Here is a 7,349-nt window from a genome sequence, read left to right on the forward strand (position 1 = left end):
TGGTAGTGACTAGAGGAATTGGGTGAGGAGTGGCTATTGATCCCTCTTCAGGACACAAAGGCTGCAGCCACACCCAAATTTATCTTCCCAGGGTAAGGGAGACCAGAATGAAGGGTAGGAATCCGAAGCTAGCTCAGTCCGATTTGGTTCAGCTTATCTCTCTAGGCGTTATCTGTCCTCTGGTTTAGTTTCTCAAGGAGAAAGTTCCTTGATGTGCCCCAGAGAACTTCTGGGGTGCTCTGCAACCCATGACATAAAGAATAAAAGAGGGAAGTTGGGAAAGAGAGAAAAGAAGGAAAGCAGTGAATGAGAGAATGAGGCAAAGGGGCAGAGAAGGAGGGGAGCATTCATGGGACAAGTGAAGAGAATGCAGCATCAGAAAACAAGAATATAGAAAAAAGAATGAAGAAATAAGACAGGAAGAGAGAATGAAACCTAGAAGAGACCAGTGTGAAAGAGAATAGCTGACTGAGAAAGGAAAAGAGAGAATGAGGAAGGGAAAAGAATGAAGGGAAAAGATGAGAGACAGAGAGAATCAGAGCATTATGGAAGAAACAGCAAAAAGGCTAATGAGAGGAGGGCACTGCCATTGACAAAAATCCCGACTCTAAGCCAATGCTTGAGACTAAGGAGAAAGGACAACAAAAGAAGGAGGCAGCAGAGTGTCAGAACCCAAGCAATGGCAAGAAAGATATTGCAGTTTGAAACATGAATGTTCTGATTGATCTGACATAAGTGCCCTCTATTGTGTTATTTTCTTGGGGTGCCACAGAGTACTGGCTAGCCGAACAGAAGTTCACGTTAAGCTCTGGACAAAAGAATCCTACACGCACAGGGGGTTCCCACTGAGCCCAAAGTCCTCTGGAACTTAGAAATCTTTCCTACAGAGAATTATGAAGGTGAGCATAATCGCTGTGGTGATGGGCAAAAGAGCAAAGAATTGGGAGGAGGGAAATTTATGGGAAGCAGCCAGAGAAAGGGAATCAAGTCACCAAGGCAATTAAAAGAATTTCCCAGGTTGCTTTTACTCTTTAACAGCTCTGAGGGGCATGTGCAGGCACATCTTGTTCCCGGAACTCAGGTTTTGAGGCTGTGATTTAAACAGGTGTTGCTATTTTTGTTCTATTTGCTATCTATTTCCATCCACAGGACATACCCTCACTTACTCAACTGCAGGGAAGAACTCGTGAGAGCTAAGTAGAGCTGGATAGCTCTTTTTGCTACTTGCATAGTTAACACCTCCCTCTAGCCTCTAAAATCAAAATTTCAATAACAACAACAAGAAAGAGACGTTTTGTCCTCTTTCCAGAACAGCACCTATGACACTTTTCTTGTAGGCTGGTTTCTGCCCAGGCTATGGCCTCCACCCCACTAACCTCACAGATCCCCATCCTCAGAGTCCATAAGGTATGGCAAGTTAATGAGCATTTATTAAGCACTTAATATTTTCCAGGAACTGTGCTAAGTGCAAGTGAAAGGACAGTTGCTGTCCTCTAAGAGCTTACATTCAGACAGGGGAAGATAAAGACACAAGGAGACTAAGAGTCAGGAAGGGAATGAAGAAGTAACCAATTGTTATCATTATCATCATTTTAACTATGGGATTCAGTTGGATCCAGAGACCATCTAGTTCTATACCTCATTTTAAAAGGTAAAGAAATGGTGGATGAGAACGGTTAAGTCATTTACCCAAGTCACACAAGTAGCAAGATCTGTAACCTGAGTTGGGGGGAGGTGTGTGTCTAATCTAACGTTAATTATTTTCAGTCTACAACAGACTAAAATGGAATAGTCCCTACTTTGCAGATGAGGAAAATGAGGATCATAGAGGGTATGTAACTTGTCCAAGGTCATCAAATTTTTGTTGTCATTTATCAGTATGCTATTAGGTCCTATCTGGAAACAAAAGTGAAACTATGACTTTTGGGAGTAGGAAATCATTACTATTTTATGCTTATTCCCAGAAGATTGTTCATGACCCCATTTGTAGTTTTCTAATAAAAGATAATGAAGTGATTTGCCATTTCCTTCTCCATCACATTTTATAGATGAGGAACTGAGGCAAACAGAGTTAAGTAAATTGCCCAGGGTCACACATCTAGTAAGTGCCTGAGGCTGGATTTGAATTCATAAAGATGAGTCTTCCTGATTCTTACAACAACCTTGTGAAGTAGACTTTAAATTATCCCCATTTTCTAGATGAGGTAACTGAGGCAGACAGGGTTAAGTGATTTTCAGTGGGGTTGAGACTGAGATTATTTGATAGTCCTTCAAGCAAAACCATAAACCATAAACAGTAAATGGTTATGATATGGGGAGAGCCGATAGGAGAAAGCGCGTGGGTCCTTAGGATTCCTCTGTAAAGAATTACACTCTCGCACAAGACCTACTCAGGAATAAGAGAACAGGTTTATTGGGGTACAAGAGAAACCGGCCGGGAGGAAGGGTTTGCCAGAACAAAACGCTTCCCCCCAACTGACTTGTGGGGTGCCATTTTATAGGGTTTCGATGAGGGGTGGGTAAGAGTCTCTTATTGGGTGAGGGGCTGGTGGTCTTCCCGCGTTGCGCTGTGGTAGGAAGAATCCCTCGTGAGAGATCTGGTGGTGGGTGTCAACTTTGTCCTGATGGGTCTAAGCAGTCTGCTGATGGGCGGTTCCAGGTGGTCTTCTCCTGGATTACCTCATCCAGATGCTTAGGAGGACTGGAATGTGGGGTGATGGTCCTGGAGCATGCTCAGTTCAATCTGTGTCCGCTTATCTCCGTTAGGTGAGTGTGTGTGTCCTTGATTGGTTCAAGGAGAGGCCTACTTGATTTCAAGGGAAAACCCCTGAGGTTTCAAGGAAAAAGGTTCCTTGAACCCCAGAGAATGTTTGGGTGACCGGGGCCCATAATCCTCCCATGACAGTTATGTATACTTATGTTTTATACCTGTAATATATACCTGGGGTCATGTAAAAATGTTTCAGGCAAGGGCAGCTAGGTGGCACAGTGGATAAAGCATCAGCCCTGGATTCAGGAGGACCTGAGTTCAAATCTGGCCTCATTCACTTGATACTTTCTAGCTGTGTGACCCTAAGCAAGTCACTTAACCCTCATTGCCCCTCAAAAAAACCAAAAACCAAAAAACATATCTCGGGTAAAAAGGCGTTCCAAGTGAAAAAAGTTTAAGAAGCCCTGCTCTAGAACCCTGCCCTGAAAAGTACAAGACCAGTGTGTTTTCTAGTCCTCACTCTAGATTCAATTAGACTTAGGTCCTTGGACAAGTCTTTTATTCACTTAGGGAATGACCGACTAGATAATCTCAAAGTGTACTTCTAGATCAATAATTATTTATTACATCCATCCAAGATATGCATTGTTTACTGTATCTGCCCATATGAGTTAGATTTGAGGTATTTTCCAAGGCCCCTTACAGTTGTGATACTTTAGGATTCTGTTAAGTCTGGGATAGGCTGAAAGGAACTCTGGAATAAGAAGAGCAACCAAACTAGCACAGTAGAATCAGAAGGCACATTGTATGAGAGGCTATTTAAACACAGTGGCAGAATAGGGACTAGAACCAGGGCCTCCTGACTTCTAAGCAAGTAGGGGCTGGCTCACTTTTCTCTTCTCACTCCCTACCCTTACCCCCATTCTACTCCCGCCCCCCCCCCCCCAAAAAAAAAGCCCTTCCATAGGATATGTTTAACTGCCTTTATGCAGGTGTAATAGGAAGATCTTGAGATGGAAAATCTGGTAGGCAGAAAGATGTAGATGACATCCAGGTAATCACCCAGACTCCAGGGTCCTCTGATGAAGCAGTGTTGAGACAATAGGAAGATACTTACACTTGGTATTTTCACATATCACATCCTTGAGAGCCCCTTATTTGCATTCAGAAATGAAACCATTTACCTAACCAAGGTCTGGTTAACCTCACTGGATGGCAACACACACCAAGAATTTGGCTGGTGGCCAGTTTAAAATTCCTGCTTCTCACATTCCTATACAGATCCTGTGGATTCAGGGTGTGCTCTGAATTTCTTTAAGCAGCCTCCAGCTTCAAATGCTTCTCCATACAAAGAGCATTTTAAAGGTTGAATATTGTGATTAGTGACACTTTTACATTGCTTCTCCCCGCCCCCCCCCCCCCCAGCTTCCTCCTGTCTTTCCTCCCCTGCTCATTCTAGTCCTTAGACTTTTATGTCTCTGTGAAGGAAGTGTTTTCATCCCTCTTGCTGATTTTCCTTTCTGTCTTATAAATCCTTAAAGAAACAGAATGTGATTGAATTTAGTGAGGCGCTGGATGAATACCTCTGGAGACTGAATTCCTCTTTATTTAAAAAGCTGTTTCCCTGCCTAGAAGCCCACATAAACACTTCCCAATTCTGTTATATTACTGTCACTGATTAAAGCTGGTGTCTCTTGCCACCTTGGTGACCTTGAACATGGTGACCTCCCTAAACTTTCTTTATTAGAGTAATGTTTTTTTGTAAGGTCTAGTCAGTCAGTGAATAAAACATTTAGTAAGTGCCTACTATGTGCTGAACACTTTGCTAAAGCCAGGGATACAAACACAAGTTAATAAACAGATGGTCCCTGCCCTCAAGGAGCTTACAATCTAATAGAGGGAGCACAAAGGAAAGGGATGGGGGTAGGTTTGGGGAAGAAGGTGATATAAGTCCAAAGAAGTCCAAAACCAGTCTACTGGTGGGAAATATGGAGAAGACTATGCCAATCCTCTTTCTTAAATAGAGGTCCAGGAGCCCATGGCCCTGCCCTCCAGTCACAGGGTCCAATCAGAGAGGCTGAGGGTACTGATGAGATGATAATATTATCAAGCATTCTAATGACTATAAGTACTTTATTCCACCCCTCCTATCTCTAGCCATACTTCAATGCCCTCCTCATGTCACCTCCTCCCTGTAGCCTTCCCCAAATTTTCTCAACTAGAAGTTATTTCTCACTCTTTTATTAAGAACTTATTTGTAGCCCACACTGTACTAAAGGCTGGGGATTCAAAGGAAAATAAACCTAGCCTCCTTATGCTCAAAAAGATCACTTTTTAATGTGTGCCTCTCACTTCTAGTTAGAATTCTATTAATTTTTGTCCAGGTTTTATCTTCACTATTAGATTGTAAACTCCTCAAGGGCAGAAGTCAAATCTTCCTTTTCTTAGTTCTTCCACTAGGCCAAGCACTGCACAGGACTTAATATGGATGTGAATGGGAGAATAAATAAATTAATTAAGTATGTACTTAGTTCTCTCTAATCCTGATGTATTACAAACTCTACAATTAGCTAGCTCTCACTCCACTCTGAGAAAGGTAGACCATTTTGTTTATTTAACTATCTATATAAATCCCCTTGGTCCTTAGCCTCAGGCTCTCTTAATCTTGCTCAGAATGTGAGAACAAACTAACCAACTGCCAAACCCTCAGCTGTTTCTTAATCAAGAATATGCATCTGCTTTATAAGCATTTGCTGAAGGATTTGATTTAATTGAATGGCAAAAAGCATTGAACTGGGTCAGAGGGGGTGGAGTTAGAATCCAAAGACCTGGGTTCTATGACCAGTTTCTTTCTACACTTGTGCAAATCACTTAATCTCTATGAATTTATCTTTCCTCATTTGTAAAATCAGGGATTTAGACTAGATAGTCTGAAAGGTTCCTCCTACCTCTAAATTGTGTTCTCCCAAGACCTGGCTTTGTCTCATATTAGCTTTATGCAATCCAATATATGTGCTAGGCACTGTTCTAAGCATGGGGGATATAATTAAAAAGAGATTGTTCTTGTCCTCAAGGATCTTACAATCTAATGGGGGAAATGGAAACAATAGATTAAATAACGTTGGAAGGAGGGGTGCACAACAGGGTTACCTGATTTGGAGAATTTTTTTCTCCCAGAGTTTGAATCATGCAGGGTAGAAGATTGAATTGGAGTCCAGTTTCTGCCCTCTATTTTATTTTATTTTATTTCATTTTATTTATTTTTTTATTTTTTTTTTAGTGAGGCAATTGGGGTTAAGTGACTTGCCCAGGGTCACACAGCTAGTAAGTGTTAAGTGTATGAGGCCGGATTTGAACTCAGGTATACTCCTGACTCCAGGGCCGGTGCTCTATCCACTGCGCCACCTACCTGCCCCTCTGCCCTCTACTTAAAGGAAGGAATTGGGAAGCATTTGATACTCTACCCTCTAGCTTTCAATCTGAGGGAGAGGACGGCCGGGAGAGGCATATCAAGGAAAGCTTGGGCAAGCTGCATGTTTAGGCAAATCACTTCCTTGATCCTTAGTTTCCTTATCTGTAAAATGAAGATGCTCCTATGTGCAATTCCTGTCTTAAGATGTGTTATAATAAAATCTTCTAACTGAAAAGTGATATTCAACATGTAAGCTATAATTATGATTACCTAGTGCCAGTTCAAAGCTCATTTAAGAATCTGATATCGGAGTTCTCCAGCTCTTCTTAACGTGTTGGTGTCTCTTCTGTGCGTGTTTTGTGGAGCCCCAGCTGTTGCAGTCGACATGGCTTCGGGAAATGCCAAGATGGCTTCCCAGCCCCCAATTTCCATGCTACAGCTGTTATGTTATGCCAGATCAGCAGTTCAAAGACATCAACCTCTCCAACTACAAAGGAAAATATGTCGTGCTGTTCTTTACCCCTTGGACTTTACCTTTGTGTGCCCCACGGAGATTATTGTATTCAGTGATTGAGCTGAGAAGAATTTATAAGAAACTCAACTGCCAAGTGATTGGTGCATTGGTTGACTCGCACTTCTGTCACCTTGCCTGGGTCAACACAGTCAAGAAGAAGGGTGGACTGGGAGCAGTGAACATCCCATTGATGTCTGACCCCAAACACACCATTTGTCAGATTATGGGGTCTTGAAGGCAGATGAGGGAATCTCATTCAGGGTCTCTTCATCATGATGATAAGGGGCAATCCTTTGCCCAGAACACCATCAATGACCGTCCTGATGGGCCGCTCTGTAGATTAAGCACTGCGGCTTGTCCAGGCTTTCCAGTTCACAGACAAGTATGGTGAAGTGTGCCCGGCTGGCTGGAGACCTGGGAGCAACAAGATCAAGCCTGATGTCCAGGGGAGCAAAGAATATTTCTCCAAGCAGCACTGAGTTGCTCTCTGTAGCCAAGGCTGTCCCACCCAGTGGGCCTGGGGCCTCATGTCTCTGCTGTGTCTGCAGATCCAGAACACACCATGCTTGATCTTCCTCCAAGCTTTCAACTGGAAGGCCTTCATAGAGGGAGCCCCAAGGGCTAGCTGGGCACCTCCTCCTCATGAGGCCTCATTCCTCCCCCTCAGGGCAGCAGGCTGAGCCTGCCTTGGGCCTGCTGGCTTGCCCCCTCAC

At 43.2% G+C, this 7,349-nt stretch overlaps 1 pseudogene; it reads left to right on the forward strand.

The window, feature by feature from the left end:
- The first annotated feature begins 6,507 nt into the window (after positions 1–6,507).
- Positions 6,508–7,115, forward strand: LOC122743850 (annotated as a pseudogene).
- Positions 7,116–7,349: the final 234 nt, after the last annotated feature.

The sequence above is a fragment of the Dromiciops gliroides genome, chromosome 2, assembly GCF_019393635.1.
Source record: "Dromiciops gliroides isolate mDroGli1 chromosome 2, mDroGli1.pri, whole genome shotgun sequence".
Lineage (NCBI taxonomy): Eukaryota > Metazoa > Chordata > Mammalia > Microbiotheria > Microbiotheriidae > Dromiciops > Dromiciops gliroides.